Consider the following 15,578-nt stretch of genomic DNA (forward strand, 5'->3'; position numbering starts at 1 on the left):
CTCTAAGAAGCCCTTAGTTCAAATTGTATTCTGGGCATTAAGGATGCTCAGTGCTACTGGGTTAGGTTTTTGTTTCCAGAAATTTTCAATGGCCACATCTAGGAGCAACCCACTGACATCATGTACACCCAGACTGTGATCTTGAAATGAAGGTTTCTTGAATATACATACATATATATTCTTAAGTATAAATTTGAATTATGTCAATATAAATTAATTCAATTCAAATTTAGGACAAATGAATTGTTATGTAATTTCTTCTAATTTACATCTGTCTCTTCCTTTTTCCATACTAAGAATCCCTTTTCTCTAGAACACAGGTAATGATAGAATTAGAAGAGGCCATAATTATTAATTTGTTTTATCCTACATCATACACAAAGTTTGTCCCATGATACCAATTTCAATACAACACCATCAAAGGATTGTTGAAAACAATTTTTAATTTTTTTTTTTTTTTGAGAGAGAGAGAGAACAAGTGGGGAGGAGGGCAGAGGGCAGAATTGAGATGAAGGAGAGAATGCTAGAATCACCTGGGAGAACTCTATTCAAATTATATACATTCTGACCACTCCAACCTTCTAATTCAGACATCAGAAATTTTATTTGAAGGACCAAGTTAGATGAATTATTGTTAATGTAGTATGAAAGCATATGAAGATCCAATCATATTGTTGTCTTACTACTTCTAAGAAAAGGTATACTCATTATTCTTGGGCCATGGGACAAAGGTTGCTGGACTTATAAGGGCTGAGCTCTTCACAGCCCCCAGAAAAACCTTTGCTCTATCGTGAGATCTCTAGTAGGCCACGAGGAAGTAACAGGCAGAGGACAAGAATGTGGCAAACTTAAAATTTTTTTTTTAAGTTTATTTATTTTGAGAGAGAGAGACAGAGAGAGCAGGAGCTGAGGAGGGGCAGAGAGAGAAGGAGAGAGAGAATCCCTAAGCAGTCTCCTCACTGTCAGTACAAAGCCCAATGTGGGGCTTGAACTCACGAACTGTGAGATTATAACCTGAGCTGAAACCAAAAGATGGATGCTTAACGGACCGAGCCACCCAGGTGCCCTGAGAATGTGGCAAACTTTAAGTCAGAGACAGTTTCAACCATGTTGGAGAGGACTGAGCAGGCACAGAGGGTGACAGCCTGGCCACCATGGAGCACATGAGCATCAAAGCTGGACACTCAAGTGAAGGGCCAGAGCTGGACAGCAATATCACGTGGAGCCTCAGGGCCTGGATCCTTCACCATTTTTCCAGCATCATATAACCTCCAGTAGGGGTGAATGAAAGAGCCCCAAGAATGACTGAAGCTTTCTCAAACTGAGCACCCCCCACCCTTATCCCCAGGCCCTCTGAGAATCACGGATGTAAAAATTCCAGAGTCTCTTTCTTAAGAAAGGATCTTTCCTAAGAAGGGCCCTTTTGGCAGGTTCTGAGTTCCAAAGTTTTCTCTAGTAACTTTGGAATGGCTTATGTTTATTAGATGCAGTTTTCCAGGTACACCTAGATTCAATCTGGAAGAGACCTCCAGCCTCATGGAACCCTCACTTCACAGATGAGACAAACTCAGGATTTGGCCAAAGTTTCATAGCAAGAGTGTCGTTTCACTAGGACTAGAATTCAGGTCGCCTGCCTCCCATCCCATTCCTACATCCATCACATGCTTTCCACTTCAGTAAAGGTAACTTGATCCAGAAGCACAATTTATTTCTAACCTCCTGCTATTAAATGTTAACTGCTTCTCGGTTTGCATTCAACTTATGAAATCACATCGTGAATGTACAATGGGAGAAATTCAGCAGGATGAATTCTTTACTTTTGGACCCCCTACTGTTCTCACATATATTACTACAACTCTCAACAGGGAATTTGAGTTTCGAGGAGACAGTGAAATAAATCCTGTGGAGTCATTACATCATGTACAGCCATTGTGGGATAAACATCCACGGAACACACAATGCCTCTGGCAGGCTAACAGCTTGTTTTGAAAGAGGCTTGTCTTTAGAAAAAGATATTGAAAGGGAAAACAACTTACTTTTGTTTTTGATTGAAAAACAAGGCAAATTTAAAATGTGTTAGTGTGTGTCCTTATTTGTGTCTGGTAATTTCTTGCAAAAACCTCAGTCATTCATATATAGATCTGTAGTGGCACATCCCAAATGACTGTCAGGGAGTTTGGGTCTCTGAGACATTTCATGAGAACACACATGGAGAGCTACAGCCTATGCCTCCCTCTTGGAGTGTCATTTTGCCCATTTGGCGTACTAAAGGCTTTGGAGGTCCTTTTATTTAGTCCATTTGCAAAACCTCTTTGGCCATGGAACCCCTGTTAATTCTTTTCATTTAATACCCTTAGAACTCAACTTCCAGATAATACTCTTTGGAAAGTGCTGGTTCATGATGACTCTCCAGGAGCTTAACACTCCAGGAGGGGCATTTTGGGTCACAATGGCTCTCTGTGGGGGTCTGATAAACGTAGCTCATGCTGTGAACCCATCACCAAGGTGACCTTTGACATCAGCAGATTCTCTTAAGTATGTCACAATGCGACAGTGTCTTTCAACGTCTGTTTCCAATTCCTGCATGTTTGAATTACTCTTAATGAGTATTAGCTATTAACCATGGTTGAGACCTAGACCTCAGCAGAGACACCCCTGACCCTCCAGCTCCTGCTTTCATGCTGACTCTGTCACCATGGCAGAAACCTTAGTATTTACTCTGTGTTAACAAGATGTCCTTCCCCCAAGCATCAGGAATTCAGTCCATGGAAGACTTGGATGCTCACAGATTACTTTATCCTTCCTTGTTTTTTATCCCTCTTCATTCTCTTCTCCAGCCCCTCAAAGGCCATCTAATTTCTCCTCGATATATGCATGCAATTTTGGAAACTACTTTGTTTTGACATTGTCCTTGGGAGGACTCCCCTTATACCCCAAGTATCAAATACGTAACGAAGTGTTTCCACCAAACTGATGGAATATTCTTCCAAGAAGAATTCTGATTACATGTTCCCATAACATCATTATTGAAACGACATATATATAAAAAGAGAGGGAAGATGCCAATAATAGTGCTTGCTCAGTGCATGCAAGTTCCTTTCTCCCTTCCTCTTTCTGTTGGTCTGGAAGTGCCACAATCAACTCTGGCTGCCCAACCATGTGAGAAGCTTTTAAGATACATCTGGGCTCAACTTTTAGAGATTCTGATTTAAATGATGGAATCCATGCATCAATTTTTAAAGCACCCCAGGCTATTCGATTGTAGACATTAAGGTAGTGTTTCACTGATTCAGAACATGGAACCGATGAAGGTGAAAAATGCCATCACTCACCAAATTATAAGAAAACAGAAATATTGAAAGATTCCACAGGCTGCTAATGTACCTGGTCACTCACAGCTTCTATTGAACTATCTACCTGATCATCCATAGCTCTTCAAATACAGCTTTCCTACCAGATGCTCAGAAGTGCAGGACAACATAGGGATTTGTCTCAGTTTGTAGCCATTGAACTTCACTCTAGTGAGAAGGGGAAAATACATCTGTAACATTGGGGCCCTTTCTTTATAGCTGTCACTAGTATGATTTTATAGTTAAAATTTTATAGCCTGGGATGAATATTCAACCAGCTTCCACGCACCCAGTGCAGGGCACTAGACCACTAGTAGTTGACTGTTAGGGCCATTCCTTATACCAAGTATTTTAACCTGGGCTTCCTTATAAGCACAGCTTAACGCAAAGGGCTGATTCCAATCCCAGAGATCAGTAGTGAAGGACATGGAGAAAACAGAAGGGATATAAGGAGAGCTAATATGAGGATTTGTTAACAAGCAGGCTGCCACTAGGTGTGACTGACTGCTCAATTCTAACCCAGTGGGAAACTGATGAGCAGTATCCCTTGGTTATCCATTTCGTACGGATGACTCACCTAGAGTCTGGAAGGGACAGGACTAGAAAACTAGGGACGAGAAAGTCTGGGAAGAGGTATACAGATTGGCCCATAGGAGTGTGCACAAAGCATGCAGATATAATTGCCCACAGAAAACACCTACTTCAAAGGGGTGTCTCAACAGCCAGAGGGAACGGCTGACTCGTGCTGAGTAGGTCAGCCAATCTGTCTCATTGATTTGCCTCTGTGCTGGACAATGGGCCCAAGAACAGAGTGGTCATGTGGCAGAGACAGAGGCTTGTACAGGCTCCCTCTGACCTAGCTAATGCTACTCTTACATGCCTAACTTGCCAGGAGCAGAGACCAAGGAGATCAGCCAACCTTTTGGAGCAGGTGGATTATAACAGACATCTTCCATTCTTGGGTGACAGAAATGTGTCCTTTACTTGAATTGATATTTAATCTGAATATGAGTTTGCTTTATGAAGAGTTTACACATAGTTGTATTGTAACAACTATGGGCAAACAAAGGCAAGGTAAACAAGGACTCAGACTCCTCAGAGATGAAGGTCAATGTCACTTCACTAGTTCACCAACCCACACCAGTGTCCTCTTGGTCGCTCAGACAAGAATAATTTCCTAAAGCACAAATTTGATCATGTCATTCTAGCTTAAAACTTTTTAATGGCTGCTTATTGACCTTACCATAAAAGTCCAAATTATTTATCTTTTTTTTTTTTTTTTTAATTTTTTTTTTTCAACGTTTTTTATTTATTTTTGGGACAGAGAGAGACAGAGCATGAACGGGGGAGGGGCAGAGAGAGAGGGAGACACAGAATCGGAAACAGGCTCCAGGCTCCGAGCCATCAGCCCAGAGCCTGATGCGGGGCTCGAACTCACGGACCGCGAGATCGTGACCTGGCTGAAGTCGGACGCTTAACCGACTGTGCCACCCAGGCGCCCCCAAATTATTTATCTTAACTACGACACTCTCTAAGATTTAACTTCTGCTTCTTTCCATGCTTTATCTTTTGCCACTTCCTTCTTCACGGTCAGGCTACGACAACACTGAACTACTTTCATTTCCTTAAAATGGAGCCAGGCCTTTCTATCTGCTGCCCCTTAGCCTGAAATACCCTCTACCAGTTGATTAATGCCTACTCAGCTGTTAGATCTCAGAGGAGGCAGCAAATGTTCTTGGACGTTTTCCTGGATGCTGTAAAATTGAGCTAGTATTGGTCATGCCCACTGACCCTTCTTAGCCCTTGCTGTAATACTCACTATGTGGTATTGTGTATCCGTGGATCCCCTATTAGACTATAAGCTTCCCATACTCCAAGCACCTAGCAAAAATTAGGCACTTGACAAAAATGTTGAAAGAATGAACGAATCAAGTGTTTTTCCTTTCTCTCTATTAAGTTGTTTACTATCCCTTATGATATCATTTAAAAAGATGGGTGTACTTTTCTTCCCCTCACATGCTTCTCCAAAGTACTTAAGAAGTAAATGAAATGGAATAGAACAGCATGAAATTGATTGAGAACTTTGCCAGGGGTAAATTTTATATCGCTGGGCTTAACCTCTTATAGCTATCACGTAGGATGAATAGACTAAACTGCATATATAGACTATGTGCAGTAAGTCAGAATGACAAATGCCACATGATTTCACTTATACGTGGAATTTAAAAAACACAACCGATATTAAAAAAAAAAACAGCAGAACGGATACATAAATAGAACAAACCGATAGTTGTCAGAGGGAAAAGGGTGGAGGGAATGGGAAAAATGGGTGAAAGGGAGTGGGGGAGGACACAGGCTTCCAGTTATGGAGTGAATAAGTCACAAGGATGAAAGGTACAGCACATGGAGTATAGTTAATGGTATTGTGGTAGCGTTGTATGGTGGCAGATGGCAGCTACGTTTGTCGTAAGCGTAGTATAACATATAGCCTTATTGAATCACATCCGAAACCAAGGTAACACTGTGTGTCAACTATACTTCAATAAAAGTAACTTGCAAACCATTTAGCATTCTTAGTTTTTATATTTCAAAAATCCGTTGTGATATTTTTATCACAAGAGTGGTTGCAAAACTGATCATGCTGTCTCTTGACCATTCACCTCACTGATGGCCTTGAGCTTTATGTGGTATCATAATAATTAGAATTTAGACTTCATAGTGACTCTCAGAGAACAGCAATTCAATATGGTCGGTCCCTGCTCTGCTGTTAACATGGGGTCCTCAGGAGAGAGTGGCAGTCAAGTATCTGCCCCATGTATCTGTAATGTGCACACACACGTCCCATGAAATTAGAGGGACAAAACTCCCCTGCATCTTGATTCAATGGGGATCAATCAGATTTACTGTAAGATAGAGAAAGACAAAAAAACCCCAAAAAACCAAAAAACCCTGCTCGAACAAAACGGAAACAAAGTCTATCTAGTATGGTGGTCAGAGTCACGGTTTTGGGACTCAGATATTTGAGTTGAAATCTTGTTCTGCTTTTAGCTTCTCCAAACTTCAGTCCTTTTGTGTACAATGGAGATAAAAACATCTACTTTGCACATCCTGTGGGGGGAATTAAAATATTGGATGTAGAGTCCTCAGCACATGGTCCACTTTCATTGTTCTCACGGAGGCTATCACTGATGAGTTCTCAAGAAACTGGGACAATAAGGGAATCTGATCAAAAGAGGTTCAGAAACCAGAATATTTACAAAGGGATTGGCAGGGCTGGGTGGGGCGGGGCAGTGAAGAGAAGGAGGGGGTGAGAGGCAATGAGGGAAGTGGCGGCCATTTTCTCTAAAGTAGTTTTTATCAAACCACAGCTTCCAATCTGGGGGTCAGAAATCTAGGCAACCTAGGAGCCAGCAGTGCAGAAATGAGTTGTGATAAGCTCAGCTATATTATGGAAAACATTCTCAGCAAACTCCAGGAGAGACACAGCAGGAAGATCCATGGCTAATGTGCCGCTTTTACAGGACTTTCACAACTCACTGGGACACATGGGGACGTTGTGTGCATTTGCCTACTCATAAACATATAATAAGCACAGTGACTCACTTGTCAAGCAGAAAACTTGAACTTTTACAGTAAATCATCTCCTTACAGCCAGCCTGGAGTCAATGGGAGGTTAATTTATCATTAATTCATTTCAACATTCACCTGGTAAAAAATGCCACAGATGGAAAAGAGTTAAATGGGCTTTGGAACTTTTCTTGATGTAAGAATTCATAGCCATAAATAAAGCATACTAATCTATCTCTTAGGCTCACGCACGAAGGTTTAAATGATCAGTATAAAATTAGTGCTTTATTATTCACCAAACACTTTCATATCCAGTTTTTCATTTGTACTGAATAGTAAATACCATTAGATGGGTAGGGGAAATGTTATCTCCATATTAAAAATGAGGAAACTCAGCCTCCGAGAGGTTATCTGGTTTGCTCAAGGTTTCACAGAACTAGTAAATAAAGGAACAAAAACTCTAACCCCAAACCAACAAAAAGCCCCAGTGGACAGCATGGGTGCTGCTGTCACGTTTGCTCACAACCCCGTGTGCCTCGATTGATTTTTATTATAGATGTTTGGCAGGCAACGTTGCAGTACAGGAATTTAGACGTGGGCCTACGTTCAGACATCTCATGGATATTTCCCTGATTTAGCCCGTGAGGAGAGTGTGACTATAACTGAGAAATGGAATACTTGTCTGTTCCTCATCCAGACATCCTTCTCCACCCAGCTTTGTGCTCCAGAGGCTGACCTCATGAGCCACAGCAACACAATTCCTCACCTCTGGCTTCCTAGCAGTTCAGTTTGTTGAATAGGGAGCTCCTGCAGAAAACTGGAAGGAGGGGAGGAGAGAAAGGTTTGGGTATCTGTCCCTTCCCCCAGCTGCTATTTGGAGCCTGTATCCTTAATAAAGGTCACAGCTTCAGGCCAGCCACACTCTGCAGACAGCCCTCTGGGCCTCCAGGTTTGGGAACCAGCCCCTGCTTTTGCCCCTGCAGCTCCAGCGGCGTCTTTGTCTCTGGCCCTTCCCGACATTACCTTTCAGGATGCACATTGTGGAAAGTATCTGTCCTTGATGCGGAGGAGTCCAATTTCTCCCCTTTCAGAAATTAAATAAACTGGGGCGCCTGCGTGGCTCAGTCGGTTGAGCGTCCGACTTCGGCTCAGGTCACCATCTCACAGTTTGTGGGTTCGAGCCCCGCATCGGGCTCTGTGCTGACAGCTCGGAGCCTGGAGCCTGCTTCGGATTCTGTGTCTCCCTCTCTCTCCCGAGAGAGGAGCCTCCCCGGCTCATGTTCTCTCTCTCTCAAAAATAAAAAAATAAACATTAAAAAAATAAAAAAAAAACCCAAATTGGATAAACCTATATCCCTTTCAATCGAGAATAATGCAAGGTGTGTGTCTGATGTCACAGGTGTATCTGGACCACACAGTCTAGAAGGAGCAGTCTCAGAAACAGACTCTCCTCCCTCCCTCTCTAGATAACCGCATTCTGACTTTCCTTTGAGAAGCCACCTTCTCTTCCTCTTTCGGTCTCCAAAATTAAGATGTGACCGCCCTACACTCCAGGAGCAGGCATGGTCTATGAGAGTTGAGAACTGTATACCACTAACCGTAACGACTGCTTTAAAGTGAGGAACAAAGTCAGGGGAACCAGAATCATGATTTTTGCCAAAAGTATCAGGAAAGAGACTCTCTTCCCACTGGATTTTCTAAGCTGTGGAGCCTAAGTCTGGAGGTTCCAGGAACCATCTTTGACATGATATAAAATCTTCTAAAATACAAAAGGCAGAACAGGAAGATGGCAAAAAATGTGCTCCTGGCAACATGAGCTGAGCATCTGAATTCAGCCATACCTGAAATTGCCCCTGGACTTTTCTTCTCTAGACCAATAATCTTTTTTCCCCCTTCAGACGGTCTGATTTGTCACGGGCCTGCAGTAGAGGAAAAACTCTTGACCTGGGAGATGTGAACCTTATTCCAATCTCTGTCGTGGAGAAATTGTGGGATCTTTGGTAATTTATTTTACCTCGCTGGGCTCAGATTCCTTATCTATAATAGAAGAAACATGTAGTAGATGTTCTTCAAATGCCTTTCTAGAACGAAATATGGAGGAGGAGAAACAGTGGCCAATCTTCTAACTCAGGTAGAACTAGGAAGGAAGTTAAGACTTGTTCCAGCACTTTCAGGATAGTAGAGGGGCCGACCTGTTCTCGGTCCAATCAAGGCTACTGCAGAGAAAGACTATACCCAGCCCTTGTTAGCCACATTGATATTCCTAAGAGATCCCATGTCGCCCTACCCCCTTCAATTCAATCAACCAAGCACAGCACGTGCTTTTCATATCTCTCTTCAAATCTAATCACATCAAATGACCAAATACATATTCAGTGCCTACTATAAGCAAGATGTGGTTATAGGTGTTGTGATTATTAGCATTCTGTCTTTATGTGTATCTTCCTTGGAAGAGACTGAATTCATTTTCATCAAATGAATGCCAGAGAAACAGATGAGCTTTGGAGAAAAGAGGAAGGACACTTTTGAAGAGTGTTTAATCCTCCTTATTATCCACCCACCCATCCTTCCAGCACCCAATGACCAGGATATTGTTTCTAGGCTCTTCACAGTAGCTCGGTTTTCTGCTGTTGTTTCCCAGTGGATGAAACTTTAGCTTAAGTAAGCTAGCCTTATGTAAAAAATGAGTGTACCAGCATAATCCTACACAATTTGCCAAACATTTGTTGAGTTGTGAGGTCACATTTTTACAGACTACATTTGCATGTGGGAAAGAAACTTATTCTCCTGCCCTGGAAACTCCATTCCCACTGATGGTGGGGAAAAACACTTAAAATTTGTACAAGGTATTTCAGTCTCTGCTGGCTTATGCAATCTCTTAAAGACTTGTTTAGTATCTTTTGGATAAACAGTCAAATCCAACAAGACTCCTGTTGCCTTTAGGACTCCTTTTAGATATCCCACAGAATGGCACCTCCCATAAGATGGCTCTTGGGAGGAAAGGAAAGCTTACCTGTCCTCTCTGCAGAGGGGGAAGGGGGTGATGTCTACCTGCTGGTCCTGGTGCTGGCTGCTCTCTGGTCCTCTCTGGCCTTTGAGAAGGTGTCCTGCCTGTCCATCTGGCATCTTCCTGATAGTCAACATGACTCATGATCTGACCTAGTAGGGGTCTAGTGTTCCCCCTAACCTGTGTCCTCACTCTATCTGCAGATCTTCTAGATCTTAGCAGTCTGCTCCATCCTGTCCTGGGTCTAGGTTATCCACCTGCACCTTCTGCCACAGAGATCACATTTCCCCCGTGGTGATCCATGGTAGACCCATTGGCCCTCCTCACTCTTCCGTACCCTCCCACCTCTAGGAGCATGTGAGAATGCTTAAATACCCTCCTTGCCCCTGCCCCATGAGTCTACCAATCCCCAGGTATCTTTTTTTGCATAAGCATGGTATGCCCCATGTCTATTTTCCCGTTTCTTGCTGTTTTCCCATTTTGGTGTGGGAGTTCCCTGAAGATGGTCCCCTCCCTGGTCCCCAAAAAGACTATGGAGCAGAAACCCTCTCTGTTTCTGACTTTTTTCATTGACCTCTCCAGGTGTGATGTCAGGGACATGTCCTCTCTCTTGCTCTAGCTTTCTGTACCCTATGGCTTTCTTCTAGAATCAGACGGTATATCTGCTTCATCTTTCTGTCCAGTGAGACATCACAGAGTAGTATTTTCTTTCATGAACTATGACTTTTGGACAACTCCTTCCTTTTTCCTGGGCAATAAACTGGGCTTTAATGATGGAAGGGCATTGAGAGAACATCACTTATATGGGAATGGAAAGTGTAATCACTTTAATATCTTCTAAATATGATTCCTGCTACATCTAGAATGTATAGAGCTCTATGCTCTTTTCCAGGAAGGGACCTAAGCATTGGTTTGAAGGACACACAGAGGTGAATAAAACATGGTTTCTGCTCTCAAACAGCTTTTGACCTAGTGGAGGGGATACAGGTGAACACCACTAGCTAAGGCATGGCAAAGAACCCACATGTGTCCTCACCACCATGCCATGAGACCAGAGAGGGGAAAGACTGTCTAGCTTCCTTAATCTGACAGCTTTCAGTCTAATTGCTTCTTGTCAATTCCGCTAGTTGGAGACCATAGCCAGAAACCTTTTCGGTCATGGTTTTTGAGTCTTGATGATTTCTGCCTCTTAGCAGCCACAGGTTAGGACTGAACTCGAGACAGGAAGGGACCCACAAATATACCCCTTGCCTATGGACTGTATGCCAGTTGTATTACTGTGGGAGAGGTTGTACCTTTTTTCTGGGGAGGGGTAATTGATAAAGAAGGGCCTGGGATACGGCTGCATTATATTAGAGCAGGAGTTCTCAGAAGTATGGCCCGCCTACATCAGTTCCTGGGGAACTTGTCAGAAATGCCCCACCCCACCCCTACGGGATCAGAAGCTCTGGGAATGGGGGTGTGAAGGAAAACCCTACCCAGTTTTTCCCTACAGTATGTGTTTTGCGTGCCTTTTTTTACTACTCACACAAAACACTCCACTTCTGACACTTCTGGTCACCACACGTGTGGGAATTTTTCTCCACAACAAACAATTCTGTGGCACGAGCTTGGTGTCCCGCGATGTAACGCAATTCTGATGCTGTCTACCTGGAGACAGGGTCGGATCCCACTGGTTGAGGACTCAGTTCTCCACGACTGCTTCCACCCACTTCAGATGCCAATTGCAAGTGGTAGGTTTCAGGTTACCCACAACTTCTGTCTGATCTGACTACAAAGCAGGCTCCCATAATCCCTCCTCGGGTTCCATTCATCTGCTAGAGCTGCTCACAGAACTCTGGGAAACACTTACATGGACCAGTTTATTAAAGGAGGTGATAAAAGATACAGATGGACAGCCAGGTGAAGAGATTCATTGGGTAAGGTCTGGGAAGGTCCCAGGTGCAGGAGCTTCCATCCCTGCGGAGTTGGGTGTGCTATCCTTGCAGGGTGAATGTGTTTGCCAACCTGGAAGCTCCCTCAACTCAACTTTGGGGATTTTTAAGGGGTTTTCCTCAGGTAGAGTATGATCAATCATGAACTCCATTTTTAACCCTTTTCTTTTCTCAAGAGAATGGGGGTGAGGCTTAAAACTCTAACTTAAAAAAATATTTGGTTTTGAGCGAGCAAGAGAGAGAGCGACAGAGAGATATGGAGACTGAGCAGAGGAGGGGCAGAGACAGAGAGGGGGAGAGAGAATCCCAAGCAGACTCTGCATCATCAGCACAGAGCTCAGTGCGGGGCTCAAACCCACGAACCTTGAGATCGTGATCTGAGCCGAAACCAAGAGTCGGACGCTAACCGACTGAGCCACCCAGGCGCCCCTGAAGATTCTAAACTTCTAATCATGTCTTGTTCTCTCCAGTGACCAGTCTCATCTATGCCCCATCCACGAGCCCACCCAATCATCTCATTAAAGCAAGACAGTCTTATGACTTAGGAATTATAAGACTTTCAGGAGCTGTATGTCAGGGATGGAGTCAAAGACCAAATATTAGAAACAGAGATGCCCCTAGGACTTTATCACTTAGGAAATCCCAAGGGTTTCAGGAGCTCTGTGTCAGAAACCCCGTCAAAGACCAGCTATGGATGTCTTATTATAAATCACAATGTTGTAGCAACACAGCATTCCATTTTAACAAGTCTTCCACATCACTCTATTGCATGCAAAAGTCTGAGAACTGTGACTCTAGTCTCTAAAACTGTGCAACTCAACACCTGGACCCAGGGCCTGGCAGCATCAGCATCACCTGGGAATTTGCTAGAAATGCAGTGTCTCAGTGTCTGCCTCAGAATTATTGAACAAAGATCTTTTGAACCAAGATTCCCAGATGATTCTTATAAACATTAAAGTTTGAGAATCATTGCTCTAGTGATGGGACGTACAATCAACCTGGCTCATAGGTAGGTCATAGGCAGACAGGATTTTTTAGAAGAAAAGTATGCTTCTTTCTCTCTGTTCCAGCAGGCCACCTCCAGTCAAAGCTTTGACATCTGAGAGGCAATGGTCACACTAAAACCCAATTGTGCACACACAAAAAAGCAGCTTTATTTTGCCTCACTGGTCTCTTCTTCCTTCTGTGACACCAACCTGCTGAGTAGCAGGGTACAAAAAGTTATTCTGCTTGTGAATTAAAAATATCTCGACCCCTTCCTGCATAAACTGTCTAACTGGTTTAACTCAGCTACTTTGGGGTAAACACTCAGTTTTACAGGTAAGTTCCACGTACCCTAGCTCCTCCCATGATGGCTCTGGAGTGGAAGAGGCTTACATGACCTTGTGATGGCAGGGGTGAGGCCAGGTTAAGCTGCTCATATGGCATTCTATGCCAATCAGAAAAAAATGCATCTTCCTTAAGACACTTTTCTTCCAGTCATGCTGATTCTGTTAGAATACTTCGCTGCCAATGCTCCAAAGCTGCCATAATAAATGTATAAATCCACAATGTCTGTGAAATGAACGGTGCCCCTCAGACATGGATTTCTTGTGCAGTGCTCAACCAGCACAACTGTATGCTAATCTCTATTTGGGTATTACACTGATATGCTTCATAATGAATATGGGATTTCTCCCAGAGGCTTGCAGATGTCTGTGGGGAAAGCAGATTGCTAGCATTGACTCTTCCCTCTCACCAACTCTGGAAGTTCCCACTGCTCCTCAGGTTGTGAGGTTGAACATTTGTCTCTGACATATTTATTCTAATTTTTCCTTGTCTCATCCCCAGGGCCAGTGGGGTCAGGATGCCAGGTTTTTCTATTTTTTTGCATAATAAGAGCTTCGTTTATATCATAACTTGCTCTCACTTCCCTTATAGGAGACTCCAAGTGTAAGTCATCTAGTTTGGTTCTTGATATGAAAAGGAAGCCTGAGGAGTTTCAAAATTCGTTTCTTTCTCCATAATGTCTAGCTTTTGACACTCTGCTCACTAGTGACTCACAGATAATACTGACTTCCTTTTTCTAGCTAAAATTCACCCTTTTTCTGAAGTGTGAAAACACATCGCTTTAGTGAACGGGCCCCTCGAGGCAGCAGCATTTATTAGATTTGAAAATATATCAGGAAAGGTCTTACAAAAATTGAATTATTTTACCTTTCTCTTGCAGAACTTTATTGAAGCCTGTAAAAAGAAGCTCAAAGACTCCAATGTCTTGATTTTTTTTTTTTTTTTTTGGTAATTCCCTGATGTGAGAGCCTTGGTAGACATTTTCTGAGTCTCAGGTTGCAACAGGAAACAGTTTAAATGATTATTTTGCTACCATTTAATAACAATGGCCAGTAACTTCACCAGCTAGACATGTCCTCATTGCCCTCTCCATTATACATCTTCAGCCCCGCTTATTCAACAATCTTACAGCACCCTCACTTCCACGTTCCACATTCCAGTAAGACCCTTTGCGGTTCTAAGAAGGAAAAAACCCTGACTCAGATTGATTTAAAGAACAAGGAGGTTTATTTGGTTCATGTAACTGTAGTGTGCAGAGGCTCATCACATCATAGGACCCAGGTCCAGTGCTCTGCAATTCCCTGAGTTCTTCTTTTCTTCCACGTGATGGATATTTCATAACCACAAAATGGCCATGAGATTCCAGTACCTTAACTGCCTAGCACATCATCCAGAGCAAAAGCCAGAGCCGTTATCCTAGCATTACGAGCAGGTTAGGTCACATGCCCACCACTGAACCCACTGAATCGTTGGTCCAGGGCATTGGGCTGCTTTGATTGGCTTAACTCAGGTGCATGGCCCACTCCTGAAGCCAAGAACTAATGGATTTTGAAGGGAATGTCAGACGGTTTCTACTCAGTCTTGTCAATGAGCCCTGTGCCCCAGGATAGTCAGGGAGGCAGCAAAGAGCCAGTGAGGTTACACTGGTAACATGACAGCTTAGGTAACATCCGTGGTGATTTGTTAGAGACTGGAAATCGAACACCACTCCTCTATTTTCTTAGCATGGTGTGAACCTCCCTGATTCTGGTATGAACCTGAAAGAGGAGGACAGCCCAGTAATGACTGAGATGGAATTTCCTATAGCTTGGTGGTATCTGGGCTGGGAGTTGCAATTAAATTCATTTAAAGAAAAGGTAGCAATTAATATATAAATTATATATAAATATACATATATATTTAGCACTGAATCAACGAACAGACTCATGTCATTGAATAGTCTGCAATACGATCAAGTCAACTTTTTTTTTTTTTTTAATTTTTTTTAACATTTATTTATTTTTGAGACAGAGAGAGACAGAGCATGAACAGGGGAGGGGCAGAGAGAGAGGGAGACACAGAATCTGAAACAGGCTCCAGGCTCTGAGCTGTCAGCACAGAGCCCGACGCGGGGCTCGAACTCACGGACCGTGAGATCATGACCTGAGCCGAAGTCGGACGCTTAACTAACCAAGCCACCCAGGCGCCCGGATCAAGTCAATTTTCTAACATCTTACCAAAGATTTGGGGAATGAACATCATAAAATTTCTTATAAGTAAGGAATGAGGGGCGCCTGGGTGGCGCAGTCGGTTAAGCGTCCGACTTCAGCCAGGTCACGATCTCGCGGTCCGTGAGTTCGAGCCCCGCGTCAGGCTCTGGGCTGATGGCTCGGAGCCTGGAGCCTGTTTCCG

At 43.3% G+C, this 15,578-nt stretch overlaps 1 protein-coding gene across 8 annotated transcripts in view; it reads right to left on the reverse strand.

Annotated features, from left to right (window-relative positions):
• GPR65 (G protein-coupled receptor 65) overlaps positions 1-15,578 on the reverse strand; it is a 129,242-nt gene that overhangs the window by 83,516 nt on the left and 30,148 nt on the right. The window contains exon 3 of one of the 8 annotated variants that reach the window (XR_007453635.1): positions 6,954-7,055. The exons of the other annotated variants lie outside the window; for them this stretch is intronic. The gene's annotated coding sequence lies outside the window, so the exon portion shown is untranslated. The remainder of the gene's footprint in view (positions 1-6,953; positions 7,056-15,578) is intronic. 8 annotated transcript variants of the gene reach the window in all.

This window comes from Panthera uncia (genome assembly GCF_023721935.1).
Source record: "Panthera uncia isolate 11264 chromosome B3 unlocalized genomic scaffold, Puncia_PCG_1.0 HiC_scaffold_1, whole genome shotgun sequence".
NCBI classification, from domain to species: Eukaryota; Metazoa; Chordata; class Mammalia; order Carnivora; family Felidae; genus Panthera; species Panthera uncia.